A 15,643-nucleotide genomic window follows, 5' to 3' on the forward strand; every position below is an offset into this window, starting at 1 on the left:
GCCAAATGGCCTGGAAATTTTTTAAAAGAAAAATGAATGGTAAGGTTGAAAGATGAAGGAAGCAAATAATATTTGAACTACTTTTTCTAATGTTTCTAGTGAAGATGTTTCATCTCCTAAAACTGACTCTAGTTGGGGGAATATTTGACTCTCAAGCCACTATGTCTTCAGAAGGGATGCACATATATGATATACCATAATACTCTCTGGTACATATATGTTTCCTCTTGTGCTTGTAAGTTCCTCCTCCATTTAGTTTCTACATTTGTGACACACAAATGCAGCAATCTACAATCCTTGTTTGTTGTGCCCTAGTAGGCTTTTGCTCTTCTGGTTCTTTCACTAGATCATCTTTAGCATTTCCATCAAATTGATGGGAATTGAAGCTTTTTGGTTTCACCTTGGTGGCTCTGAATTTCTTAGATCTGACTGCCTGTCTCATGGCGCTGCTTTCTAATATAATACCTACTGCTCACTTTGATGCACCTTCCTTCCAGCTTTCCATGTGTTTGGAATGCTTTTCTTGTGTACATTCTTTCCTACTGGCTCCTTTTACTTGTAACCCTTGCTGCCTTTCTTAGTAACCTTCCTCCTTTTAGAGCCCTTCTTAAAACATTTTTCTTCTCAGTAAGACAGCTGAAAATGTATGGAAAATAACACAGATTTGGCACTGTACAAGGATATCTATCTGAGCTAAATCATCACCTTCCTGACACTGTGACTTGGGATAGGAACATCTCAACAGAAGGAGGCATCTGAAACAATTTAGATGAATTGCAGGCTAGAAATGCCCATTTCTTTGCAATGGTGTAAAAGGGAGCCCAAGGTCACTACAGATCCATATACTGTAGTAAGAAAATTTACAGAAGAACAAGCATATGTATCCACATATTACCTAAGTCCTGCACTTAATTGTTTAAATAACTGTGAATATATGCAAAAGGCTTTCTGCTAAATTGCAGATCTAAGGGAATATGGACACCTTTTTTTGCTAAATATGCAAATATAAACCAATAAAAATTAAAAGACAAAAAGAGAAAAGTTTAGCTTTTCTTTTTCATCTATCTATGCTATGCTAGAGAGACCTTATATTTATTTTACTCTCTGAGTTGAAGAGAAGGGGTGCAGAAATGAAGACCTGAGGAAGTCTGGTGTAAATAAGAGGTGGATTGTGTCTACATCCTTAATTTGATCCTGAATTTTTTTTTTTCTGAGTGCTATAATCTGCAAAATAATTGAACATTCTCAATAATATAATTGTCTTCTGTATTATTCTTATTACTATTTCCACTGGTTTAATGACTGGAGATGTTTTGTGTGTTCTGCATGTTACGGAAGAATGGGGAAAAGAAGTTTGACCTTGTAGAAAAATTTAACAATTTTGTATAATGCAAATGGCAACTGGAAAGGATATCCAGCTAGTCACAAAAAGCAATTGAAACACAGCATTTCTTAGAGAAGGCGTAATTTTACAAATAAGTTAAGGCATTTTTTTTCTTAATCAAAAGATTTTTCTGTTTGCAATGCTGGAATACTTGATTAATGAAGCTATCATATAACTCAGAAAATAAGTTTAATTGTGTTTTTAAACTAAAATATTGTCTTATGGGTATTATTAAATTGATCAATAAAGCTGTACTTAATTCAGTTCTTTAAACTTCAGGTTTAGCAATTTGTGCCAATAAAGTTATAGACCCACCATAAAGTAAAATTATAGAGTAAAATTAATTATTAATTTAGGGCCTAGAGATTATAGAAATCTAAATTGAAGATATTCTTAATATTAATGTTTAGATAACAGGAGGCACTGTAATTCCCTGTGTATTTAGTTGAAAAACTTAGAAACAGTTTTAACAATACAATGTTCAAGAAATGAGTTGTAATTTACGTTAGGATATCTGTCTCAGGAGCTAACATTTAATCAATCCATTTGATCAATCAATTTAAATCCCAACTAAGCTCCTAGCTACTGCTCGGATATCTATCTAATTTGACAAAGACACAAGCCTTCGAGTCTTAAAACTATGTACAAAATTTGGGATGTGACCCTTCAGAGCTGAGTGCTGCATTGCCTAGTCTTACGTTGTCTAGCCCTTAGATAGTATTCGAATGTCTAAATCAGTCACAACTTCTCTAAATAATGCATACAAACAACACCTTGCAATGGCTTTTGACAGACTGTGAGAAATTGTCTTGAATCTAACCCTGTGTCTAATAGAAGAGCCAAGTTTGAACATGGAGGTGACTTATATAACAATATTGGGACTGAAAAACTGACCTAATCACACATCTCTTCTAGACAGTCATTAATATAAAGGGGATTGCAGGAATATTTTTCCGTGCACATTTTGGGAAGAGGGTGCCTAATCAACAATCATAGGTTAGCCTAGAAGGAGACAGAGATTTGCCCTTTTTTGGATCACAGGTATTTTGCAGTGAGGGAGGCATTTGCAAATGACCAAAGCTGTATCTCCTTACACTAAGGACATTCAGCCAATGAATCCTAGATGACTGTTGCTGCCTTTTCTTTGGTACTTTTAGCTTTGGCTACAAAGAGCCTCTTGCACATATAACCATTTCATATAAATGTTTGCATGTAGTATACAATTACATATAATTATATATAAAAATATATATGTACAGTTCCTACTGAATTGCAGTGTGCCTTGGCTGCTCCTTGTTTTGACATAGCATATTCCTCTATAGGAATATAGGTTAACCTTTAAAGACCTAGTCATTGTCCTTCAGTAATTCTTCATCTTTCACTAATTGTTTAAAAACTCCAAAGGAGTACTATTAAAAAAAAACCTCTCTTTTATTTTACTTTGTCCCTCAATGTGATTCTAACCATCTTAGCTGTTTTTCAATAGATGACCTTAATGCCGTTAGTTGGAAATACTTATATGTGAGCAAAGATTCTCCATTTTCTTTACAACATTATTAAAAAAATCATTAATGTGCAGGATTGCAAACTGTATCTTGCCTGCAGAAATCATAACTAACTACCCTCTTTGTATCCTGGACAAGTAGAGTTAAAGACCTCAGAAAAGTCATGCTAAAGCCCTACATGTTGCATTAGAGACTGTTATATGGTAAAAAAGTGCAAAAGAATAGGGTCTTTCTGGCAACCTGCCCATTTTATGAGTTTGTCAATTGTAGCAGGATGACAAAGGAAGTACTTTTTGATTCACTGCAAATTCTTCTCTTAATTGTAGTTTCTGTTCATCCAGATGGATTAAGGAGATTCCTTTCATGGGGTAGAGGTGCTGTGCTTCATTTCTGTGGCTAATTCTTCAGGCTGTAAAGGCGAACTTTCCTACCCATCCAAAATTCCTGCTTCCAAGAGCTCTTAGCTTCTACTGAAGTTGGCCTACAGTACAGGGTTCACAAGGGCAGAAGGGATAAAAGCAAGGGACCCATCTCCCTAACCTAGTGAGACTAGATTTCCCAGATGAGGCAGTGTTTTCCTGAAATTTTCTGTTCCTGAGGGGCTATAAACAGCTCCTCTTCTTCTTTCTGTCATGATTAAAAGAAAAGTAATTGTGGCTACCTTTCTGCTAGGAGGTTCAGTCCTATCAGGCTGTTTCCTTTGTGGTGTATCCTGTTTTAAGAACTCTGAATTAAGTGCATCATAAGCCTTACAATAAAGCCTTCTGAAGTCACAGAATCACATAATCAATTAGGTTGTCAAAGATCTCTGAGGTCATTGACTTCCAAGCTATGACCGAACACCCCCCTGTGAACTACACCACGGCATTAAGCACCATGTTCTGTCTTTCCTTAAACACCTCCAGTGTTTAATGACAGTGACAATGACTCCACCACCTCCCTGGGCAGTCTGTTCCAATCAATCACCCTTTCTGTGAAGAAATTCTTCATAATATTCAACCTAAACTTCCCCAGGCACAACTTATGACTGTCCTCTTGTCCTGTCACTGGTTACCTGAGAGAAGAGACTGACCTTCACCTGGTTACACCCTCCTTTCAGGTAGCTGTAGAGAGCAATAAGGTCACCCCTTGGGACTCCTTTTCTCCAGGCTAAGCAACCCCAGGTCCCTCAGCTGCTCCTGGTAAGACTTGTACTCCAGACAGTTCCTTAGCTTCATTGCACTTCTTCGGACTCACTCCAGTACCTCAAAGTCCTTCCTGAGTTGAGGGGCCCTGAACTAGGCACAGCACTCAGATACAGTCTCACCAGTGCTGAGTACAGAGGGACAATCCCTGCCCTGGTCCTGCTGGCCACACTATTGCTGGTACAGGCCAGGATGCCATTGGCCTTGTTGGCTATCTAGCATATGCTAGCTCATGTTCAGCTTCTCTCAACCAGCACCCCCAGATTCCCTGGGTTTTTGTGCTGTAGATTTGTGTTCACCTAATTCATTAATCTAATAATTACTGCGCTTGAAAACAAGAGAAATTGATGACGAGAACTATGTGATCTCTGAAGGCATGAATCTTGAGAAGTTGGAATGTTACAATTGAAGTTATAAAACCAGTTCATTAAATTCTCTACTTTCTTAGCACTTATGTTATTCTCTCATGAGTGAGGTTTAGCTGTGCTACCTCATCTGTATGCCAGCAATGAAGATGACAATGGGGACTAACTTACCTTTTGTCTTTGCCCCTTTCTGAATTTTAACTTTAAGGAACAGGGTTATGAACCTGTGACCTCAGCAGGATCTATTCACCCTCTTCAGGAAGGACTGGAATGACTAGTAGATGTTGGCTGTCTTGTGATCCTATCAGCACAGATGTATAATGAGGTATTTGAATGCAAAGAGAAAATTTATTATTTGAGCCATAATTATCTTTTGTTCTGGAAGTCTTTCTGAGAGTGGGAATATAAGAAAACAGCCTTTTAAGAGACACAGTTCGAGGACTGGTGTCTGGCTCTACTACCTGGATACCTGGAAATTCAGTGATTCTTTTGCAGCTACTAATTGCAAATATCAGCTTCTTTGATATTTGATTGTTACAACGTTGAATGGGAGTTCAAAACAAACAAGATATGTACGGAGTCTGAAACCCACAACTAAACTGGGTTCCAAATGACCCTGTGATGTCGTGGAAATGGAAGTGGGTAAACAAAAAAATGGTAGTTCAACCATTGTGAAATTGGTATTGTTTGGTCTACTATAATTTCCTTATAATCCTTTGAATGTTGGCTTTGTGCACTGACACTGGACTTCTTTATTTTTACTGGTGTTAATTACCATGGCCTCCTAGATAATCAGCCTATCTTTGTTAAAATGAGAAGGTTATGCACAGAAAGAGATGTTGTGTACAGGTGAGGACTAAGCAGAAAAACGTTGTAGCAATTTGCTGAACACGGAGGCTTATTGAGGATGCAGTCCTGAATAATACACACTAGCTTTGCTCTTCCCCCTTTAGTGTGTGTAGAGAAGCCATGAATCATTCATGGTCTCCCAGCTGAGCGGGGCTTCAAAGGGGCTGGTTGTGATTGGGTGTCCTGGGTGAATTGCTGCGCTGCAGAAACGCCTGCACCCTCAGCACTGGAGGGGTGAGGAAGCACTTTCATCTGGGCCTCCAAAGTGTTTCGGGTCACAGTTCACCAGGAGATAACGATGTAGATGTACATTCAGAATTAGCTGCAGAGATACCTGTGTAGTGCGGTGTGGAAAAGTGAGCCAGTTAGATCCCCAGTGGATGCTGTGAATCAATTACTGTGTTCTGAATACAAGGTTGGCTGCAGGGGATAAACAGATGTCAGAGAATTTTTCCTAATAAGACCATAGTAATAGAAGAGCACTGTCAGCTTCGTTTTACATTCAAAATCTCATTTCCTCTTTATATGACCAATTTTATTAGGCCTCTAAACAAAGATATTTTATGTAACTGATAGCTGTATAATGAGAATAGTATCATTAAATTTCTTTTTTTCTTTTTTAACAAAGGTTGAAAGAGAAAGAAGAAATGAATCTTGGCAAAGTTAGAAGGAAGGTGTGTAATTTAGAAGGCTGGATGATCATTTCTTATCCCTTCCCATGAAAGACAGTATTGAATGGCTTGCAGCTGCCTTTTATGCTGAATCATAATCACCTACGTTCCAGAGCAAAATATTCTGACAGCCAAAGTTAGTGATTAGCTTGCACTGTTCTCTGTACTTTCCGCATATTTTGTCAATGTCTGGTATATAAAGCTGTGATTAGAAACAAGAAATAGCTTTGGGTTTAGTTAATAAATCTTACAACAGGTCATACACTTGCAGCTAGCACGATATTCTCAGTGTTTTTCATTTCTGTACAAAAATCAAAATATCAAGACACGATGTCTTTCTGCAAATTTTGAGAGTAAAAGCAATAAATTTGAGATACTTATTACCTATCATGTTACTCTTTCAAATAGAGCACAAGTACAATATTACTTGCATACACTTTGCAAATATGGAAAGACTAGAGTAAGTGGATACCCTTGGATACATCATGTTCATAAATTGTTCACATGCAGATTATGCTAAGTGTTTTTTTCTTTTTTGAAAAGAATAGATACTGATATTTTTTAGTTCATACTATTTCCATGATGACATTGTTGCTTTATGTGGCAGAAATCAAAGCAAAATTTAGCTTTAAAATTGGTTTACAATGAATGTTTTTTAGTGTAATGCCTAAACTCATAATGTATCTCATACCAAACACTTCACAAAAAGGGAAACAAAAGAGAACTGCAGACAAAAGTCAGAACATTCTTGACAAACAGATCAACCATCTGAGAACCTCTATGAAGTTATGCTCCTATACAGCTCATACTTGCCAAATTCAATTCAGCAATATTTGGGTAAATAAGGCATAAGTATAACTCAAGGTTTTGTTCACTGAAATTAGCTAGAGCAACACAGGCAAAGACATGGCCTAAAACCCTATTGCTGAATTACCTAAACCTGGCTTTTTCTCCCTCCTCAGGTCTGATATATACATGGCTACTAAAATTCAGAAATGCATCTCTTGAGACAACCGCATATTGATAATACGTCCCTGTGCAGGTGGTAACACAATGCTTCAGTCCATAACCTCTCCATGTCAAGACCTGAGCACTTCTCTAATTTTGATTTTCCTGAGGTTTGTCTTCATTGGAAACTTGGAAACAATACCAGCCACAATGGTATTAGAACTTGTCCTCAAACCTGACTGTCCCTAGGGCTTCTTTCCAGGAGCAGCTCTGCCCTGAACACTAATCACTGTGCTGCCACCACTCCCCTGAGTATGAGGTCTGCAGCCTTCCCAAGCCACTGCTGGCCGCATTCGCCATTGTTCCTCTGACACACACCATGTTACCTACAATACAGCAATCACAGGGAGCAGGGGGAAGGCAGCAGCCAGAAACTTGTTTCAGAATAATTTTCTCCCTCTGCAATTCCTTTAGGATCAGGATATACAATAGTAGCCTCAATGCATCATCTTCTATGATGCATTATCTAACATTGTTCTTAATTTGTAAATTAGTTTGTGTGCTGCAGCTCAGTGCTGGGAAGGAAGTTAACCCTGGCTTACCTTCTGAAACCTTTCTAGCAATACATCTTTATGGAAAGCTCTGCTGATACTCTCCAGATGGGACAAACAGGGAAGCTCTATGTCCACATTCATGATTTGCCTTCAAAACGAGCCACAGGTGTCCAGTGTGCAATAGTATTTGGAACAGTTACATGAAAAAAAAATCACAAAAGGGAACAAATAATGGCAATAACATGGAGACATCAGGGGCACTCATATTCTAGGAATATTACTGGGAAGAAAGGTCTACATGTTTCTGAATAGTGCTTTTTGCAGCATTAGACTGTCTTGCTTTTAGTTCTTCAATACTGATTTATAACAAGCAAATGCTGATTACTTTGGGATTTTTTGGGGTCTGTTCCACAAGAAAGGTGCAGGTACTCGAAGCTAGGTAACTATATAATAATAATAACAGATGTGGTAGCAACAATCTTGCATTCTTTCTGACACTGGGAACCCAGCGATGCACCTCCAGATGAGCCCTTCATACTGATACCTGCAGATGGCAGAAATCACTTCCCTGGTGATACTCAACAGCATCATTTTGTTCTCACTTTTCTAAGATTTTCCAAGCAAGCAAACTTAATCTTCCACCTGCACAATATTGGGCTTTCTAGATGGTACATGAAGGCTCACTGAGAGTGTGAGCATTCTGATGCATCTCCATAGCAGCAGTGAGCTCTTCCAAGCAATATGGACAGGTGGTGTTGTCAAAGGCAGCACATAGGAATGTCACAGTGTGTCCTCAGGTTGTACAGCAGTCATGCATGCTAAAACATACAGATGTCTACAGCCAAGATGCATGGCTAAACTCTGCTAAGATTTCCATGAAGCCATTGTACCCTCATTTACAGTGTCTTCTGCAGTAGCCTATTATAAACATATTTCTTAAAGATTCTCATGGACATTTTTTCAGATTCTCTTGAATAGGGAGACGAAGGAAAAGTCCTTAAGAAGAGAACAACTTAAAGAATCTCTCAAGTTCTAAAGAGTCTCCCAGGATAAGAAAATGGCAAGGTAAGGGTCCAGATTCCATGGATGTGATTTATGTGTTTGCACAGCATATCAGAAAACACAACAGTGGGAAGGGAAAGAAAAATGAATGAATAAAAATATTTTCCTTTGGTGATGATATTGAGTGAAGCTGTTTAACTTCACATGTTGTAAACCTGGAATGTTGCTCACTGACCTATTTGCTTTTATACACACTACTTTTGTGTTTTCCTGTGAAGATCTAATGATACAAGAAAATAGAGATATATAGAGAGAGGGTTTTATACAGCTGGTAAAATAAGAATATATGTTTCTGGCTACATATGCATTTTCTGAAGTCCCTGCCCCACCCACATGTTCAGTGGTATACTTATTTCAAATAAATGCTGTGCTCGTCCAGAAAGATCTTTCTCTGGACATTCATCTGCCATGTAGAAATATGTTCAGGTATAAAGATTATGGTTTAAACTTCCAGTCTTTTCTGTCATGATGACTTAATATGGCATTACCTAGGGAAAACTGAAATAATAATTGGTTTTAAACATGAAAGCTTAATACCATCAATTCCTAGCTGTTTTGGAAACATTACTCCTTTGAACAGTCCTTGTGTATTCAACATGTCTATTTAAGTGGGCAAATGGAGTTTACAATCTGGTTTTATATTGTCATCAAGACCACTGAGCCTGGAATTTATAAAGCTTAGGATATTTTATGGAATCATAATGGAAAGGAACTTTTTTCTCTGATATACTGTAATATAATAACTAGATATACGAATTTGTTGGTCAATTCCCTCCTTCTGTCTTCCTTTTTTCTGAAATAAAACAAACAAACAAAAAATTACAGCTCCAGACACTGGCATTACTGGCATTACTCTTTCCATTTTTGCTAGCACGTTTGAACTACAGGTCAAACATTCATTTGACATTGATCAGAAAAATATTTCAGATTTAAAAATAGGAGGGTCTATTTACCCTGGCTGAAAAATCTAAAACTACACCCAATACAAAATTAATCAGAAGGGAAACCAAAACTATAATTTTATAGATCAAGGGGAAGCCTCAGACTCCTTTTTAGAGACAGAGTTTGCAATGCATGCTGTAGGGAATAAAATACGTGGGTTTAATTATCAACAACAGGCCTAGGGACACAATCAGATTAAATTTAAACATGTGTGTAAGAAACAAAATAAATATAGATATAAGGAGATGGGAACAGATACAAATCAATCTCGAGGGAGGTGAGAAGGAAAGGGATTAATAATTAAAATGTGTATACTACTTGTTTATTCTTAGAGCTGTACCTGTGAGCATGACAAGTATGACTTCCCTAGACTTTATGACGCTGTGTCAGAGTTTTGTGAGGGATTGAAAAAGAATTTAATATCTGAGATCAGCCTCAGCAGTAGTAAGCTATCAACTATTTGCGTTTATCGCAAAACTTAAATGCGTGAAGTCCAACAGTCTCCATCTTAAATTGTCTGCACAAATATGCAGCAAGTGGCTTGAAAAAATTTCCTCCTCATTTTAAATTGCTTTGTTTTGTGCAAAATTATTGTCATCTTTTTTAGCTTAATGCAGAGTCCTAGACATGTATACATAGACAAATAAAAGTCAGAGGAGTCAAGCACTTCAATCCTGAGAACCTATGTAATTAATTTTCAATTTATTTCCCAGTTATTTTGAAGACTGCTTTAGGTAATTTTCTCCCATACATCTTCTCTAGAGAGTATGCCCTAAGCACTTTGGATGTGATCCAGTCTGTGCCATTGGCCTTAGGGCCAAGTATTAGTCTATTAGTCTATTTTTTCCCAATAATATTACTAGAAATGGGATGAAATATTCATCTTTGCAATACAGGTACAGGACCAGCATGAATTTTCTCATTTTCATTTCATATGAATTCATAATAATTATCAAATTTTGAAGGTAGTGTTTGTAAGTATGTGCCTCTGGAAAGGCCTATAGATTGTGGGGGTTATATTTCTTCAAAGATATTTGATTTTTTTTTTTTTTGGTGTTGTGGATTTTCTTTTTCATGCCTCCAATCTTTCTTTTTACCTTGATTTTACAGCTTGTCTCAGCTACTGCTCTCCTGTTAATATATCTTGGTCTGCCTCATTGAAAAGTGCATCTGCTCTTTCTTAAGAAATCCTTAATGCTTGATTTGGTTTCCCTTTTCCACGTTCTTCTATTAGAATTATTTCCCTTTGTATATCTTTCATCACAATATTAACTGTTTCCTTCATGGCCTGTTTTACACTGGTGGCCTATCATAAAATGGAATATCAATTCAGAGTATCCTGTGGCCTGGATGATTTTAATCCAAGAGCTGTCAGGTCTTTCCACAGCTCCCTTTTCTTCATATTATGAATTTGCCAGCTGTAAGGATGGAGCTTTCCCACAACTGCAACAAAAGAAAAGAGGATGCACACTCAGCAGAACTTGCTATAGGAAAACATATAATGAAAAAGATGACCTTAAGGGGTGTCCTTTTGGAAAGAGAGAGTGATAGAGCTTTAAAGCTGGGACTTCATGCTGGGACTTAATTTGGAAGGTTCTGAGATACTGTGCTAATAAACATAATGTAAAATTGAGAATGCAAAGGATCACAAACAATTAAGCATATTGAGATCTGGTAAGGATATAATATAACTCTTCTACAAATGGAATTTAAAGGCCTTCATTTTCTAGAGGTTTTTTATTTAGGTAATGTGGAATAGAAAGAACCCAATGCAGATTACCTACCTGTGGATAGGGCATAAAATCCATGTCAGCAAAAGCAGTACCTCTCAGAGAGCTTCTGAAAATGAGTTTGTGATTTCTCACTTGTTAGAGAATGCCAAAGAACTGACTGGTTTATCAGTCATAGAAAAAATATCAGGACAAAATTAACAAAGAACTGTTTTTAGTTTTATCCTGGGACATCTTTACTAGATTAAAAAATCCTGATTCAGTTACTTCACAACAACTGTGTTGCTCCATTGATTTAATTGGAATATGCACTGCCTATTCTTTTACTTTCTAAATTCCTTCAATGAGACATGGTAAAATCTCTACAAAGTTGTGCTGAAATTGTTGTTGGTGATTCCTTTTTCTTCTAGGATTCAGATTCTGTTCTCTGATGCATAAACTAGTGCTTAATTAGTTTACCATACATACACATATAGCCCTAGCTTTTGGTTTATGTTATTTCAAGATTACGTAAAGCTAAGAAATAGTGTAAAGAAATTATGTAAAGCTAAGAAATGTATGATATCTGCTAAACAGTATATCTAAAAAAATGCAAATAGCTCACAAAACTGAAAAAACACATACTTTGGCAACTATATGTTTGCAATAAAATCTTCTATTTTATTTTATTATTACAAATCCTAACAACACTTGAAATATCTCCCCTGAGGTTTTGTTTTTTCCTCCTTCTGAATATATACATTTTTATATTTGTTTGGTTACTAAGACTGAGGCTTCAGTCCAAGGAATTGGAAGTTGCAGCCTTTCGACAGCCATTGCTTTATTCTTCTATCATGAAAAGGATCCTAAGTAAAGAACACCAGCAGTGACTTGCATCGCTCCTGGGCATTTTTTTGTTCTTGTGATCTAAAGTCCACTTATTGTGTTTTCTGTTATTTGGAGGTCACCAAACTTTGATCACTAGGGGGTAGTGTGGGGCTTTTCCTTGATCTTAGGTTCCACATTCTTCAGCCTGATGTTTTTTGAATGCTTATATGAAAAGCTTACACTAAATATTCCCATATCTATGCATATATCTATGCATAGTGTTCCAAAATTCCTGGATTTATAAAACTATATCACACTACCAGTGGAAATTAAATGTGTAGTGTTCTGTTCACTTATGGCACACTCTCCTGTATTCCCTGGAAGGAGCCATATACTGCAAATGTGCATTAATCCTCTTAATTTTCTCTCTTCTCCCACAACACACAAATATACACAAACACAAAAAAACCATTCACGTACATACTTACATTTTGAACCACTGACAATAAAATAACAGATTTAGAAAACTGCAAAAAGTGTGACCCCATACCCCATATTAATATTTAATCAAGTGCTCACCATATATTTCAAGTTAGTCTGAGAAAATTAATTAGCCCGAAAGATGCTTGTCCTTTAAAGGCACTGTAATCCCTTTTGAAAATGTAAATGAGATAATCCTTTGGTGAGTGCAAGCAACTGTTCATTTAATTCAGTGTGAGGTTTTCAGGATGTCAGTAGAAACCCATCCTACGTAATTTGAGTTTATTGGTTATAAATTTACCACCTAAAGAATTTTGTGGAGAAAAAAATTGAGATAATTTGCTCCTCTTTCTCTCAGATAACTTCTTCCCTTGCATAAATCTGAGTGTGACCTAAGAAGGGAATAAAAAAACCCATTGGGGACCCTTCCTTTTCTATTCTTCTTAATTGATTCCCTTGTTATCAGGAGACTAAGAGGCATTCTTGAGATCAAGGAAGGTCTAACACTTTTTGAACATACTGTAAAGAAGACTATGAAATAAAGGATTTCAAAAGTATGAATAACTGTTACCCCCCCTTACCTGCTACTCTCTTGTTATCTCATAAATCAAAACTGCCTCAATTTCAGGTTGTTCTAGACTAGATATTCCAGTTTGTCTCTGATAGAAATTTAAAGATAGACTTTTTCCCCCTCTCTTGGTTACTATAAAGGGTTTTGTTGACCACTATAGATATTTTCTTGCTTAGAACTTGCCATTTTCTGGTTTCAAAATTTGGTGGTTTTCTGGCTAATTTAACTTCTTCTACCTCACCATTACCTTCAAGCATAAGTATCAGCTGTACATTTTTGTGCCTAAACTAAACTATGGTATAGATAGAATGGTTTTTTTAAGAATGGTTTATAGATAGAATGGCATTTTTAAACTTCTGATGATTATTTTATCTCTTAATAAATGACATATCCCCTTCCTAGAAATCTTTCCTTCATATTTCCTACTGTATTGCCTGTGAAGGATATTCACTATAAGTAGTCCCATGCATAAGTAGTCTCCCTATGGATGACTCTATCCCTTCTTCCTGAGTCTCACCCTTTTTTTTCCTTTTCAAATAAATGGACAGATCCAAGGTCCGAAACAATTTAAGGACTTATTTCCACAAAATTCTCTGAAGACCAAACATTCTTACTCACACAAGAAGTTTCAACAAAGTAAGGGATGATAAGAAGATTATACACTTAAATGTAAGAACTCTTATCTGAAAGAGCTGCCGATGTGTGCAGTTTTGAACATCCCAATATGAAAAGGATGTAAAGCTATTAGAGAGTGTGAACAGGAAATCTACAGAGATGGTGAAGGGCCTTGAGGGAAGGCCATATGAGGGGTGGCTGAGGTCACTTGGTCTGTTCAGCTGGACAAGAGGAGACTGAGGGGACACGTCTACAACATTCTCACAAGGGGAGGCAGAAGGGCAGGCATTGATCCTTCTTTCTGGTGACCAGTGATAGAACCGGAGGGAATGGCCTGAAGTTGTGTGAGGGGAGGGGTTAGTTTAGAGATTAGAGAAAGGTTCTTTACCCGAGGGTGGTTGGGCACAAGAACAGGCTCCCCAGGGAAGTGGTCACAGCACCAGCTTGGCAGAGTTCAAAAAGTGTTTGGACAACACTCTCAGGGACATGGTGTGACTCTTGGCATGCCCTGTGCAGGCCAGGAGTTGGACTATGTTGATCCTTTGTGTCCCTACCAACACAGCATATTCTATGATTCTACATGAAAATTCAGAATAAAAGTATTTGAATTTGTAATGTAATGGAAAACTACTGCAGCACATCTTAAATCCTTAGGTCTCAATGAACTTATATTTGTTCTGCTTATTAATATGGACAGACAATTGGCAATAGCTTAACATTTACTTGTAAGAGATAAACTTAGAAGCATAGATTTTTTACTCTATGGTGTTGTTTGGGGCTTCTTCAATATTTGAATGTGGTCCAGTTTTCAGAAGCAAAACAATACCACAGTATAGGTTAGACTGTATCTCTAAATGGATATTTAAAAGTGGATGTCTGTATAGCAGTTCTGCCATAGATTCCTTATGTTTTCACTTATAAGGAGGAATAGATGTGTCCATGTTTTATTTTTAATAGCAGAGGATCTCTTTCACACTGTGTTTTTGTGTAAAAAAAAAAAAATTGAAATTTTCCATAACAAAAGTCTTCTTCCAATGTAACAAGTGCATGAAAAATGTCTCATTGATGATATTACACTCTAAATATTTCCTGATTTCTTTTTTATGAATTAACCTTCCTCCAAAACCATGAAAGAGTGGCTGATCCTCTCTTAATTTCCTTTGGTGATTAAACAGATAGGAAAAAAAAGGTTAATTTAGGGCAAAAGTAATACCTGACCAATTAAGAATTTTCATGTTTCTGTCCCTCTCTCTCCTCTGACCCATCACGTTCTCAGACCCTTCCCTACTGTTCTGGGTCATTTATTCTGTGTCAGCATCAGTTTTAGTCCCCTCTAATTCACTGACTGCCAAGTTTACAAGATTATGTACAGTGATTTTTGTGTGGTGGGCCCCTGTCCACCAGGGACTCAGTGAGCTGCCAATGTCAACTTGGACTTAAACCAATGGCCATAAAGCTGCAAGGTAAGTGCAATTTCTTCTGATCCAACATAGCTCTTCCAAGTGTTGTTTTCAAAAGACAGGAATGTTAGCTGTGTTTTACAGCACTGAAATGCATCAGAGAGCACCCTACCCCAAATACATGGAGGCACAGTGAGAAATTCAAATTGTTCTACTTTTAGTGGTTTATCTTGTCTATGTTCCCCAACCCACCTTCTGAAATTGGAGAGGAGTTTGATAAAAGGCAAAGTAAATCTGACAATGTCATATCAGTTCTCCCCAGGGAGTTTATGCACTGGTATAAAATCACTGAGAAGCAATCACAGAGCAACCAGGTTACAGCTTTGGACAATCAGGGCCTAAATCCATAGAGCAATTTGAGTTACTTACACCCTTTTGCCCCATGCCCGCTTTTTGACCTGCTTCCCCTTATGCTGTGAAGAGAAGTATATATTTTTGATATTAGATTTTTGTGAGCTGCACTGCATGGGAAGAGATGTGAGGGCACAGGATGGGAGGCTCACCTCCAAACAGAAC

At 37.3% G+C, this 15,643-nt stretch overlaps 1 long non-coding RNA gene across 1 annotated transcript in view; it reads left to right on the forward strand.

Annotated features, from left to right (window-relative positions):
* The window catches only part of LOC119705991, an 87,499-nt gene that overhangs the window by 55,608 nt on the left and 16,248 nt on the right, over positions 1-15,643 (forward strand). The window contains exon 2 of the long non-coding RNA XR_005258374.1: positions 8,425-8,525. This is a non-coding gene — a long non-coding RNA (uncharacterized LOC119705991). The remainder of the gene's footprint in view (positions 1-8,424; positions 8,526-15,643) is intronic.

This window comes from Motacilla alba, chromosome 1, assembly GCF_015832195.1.
Source record: "Motacilla alba alba isolate MOTALB_02 chromosome 1, Motacilla_alba_V1.0_pri, whole genome shotgun sequence".
Classification (NCBI taxonomy): domain Eukaryota; kingdom Metazoa; phylum Chordata; class Aves; order Passeriformes; family Motacillidae; genus Motacilla; species Motacilla alba.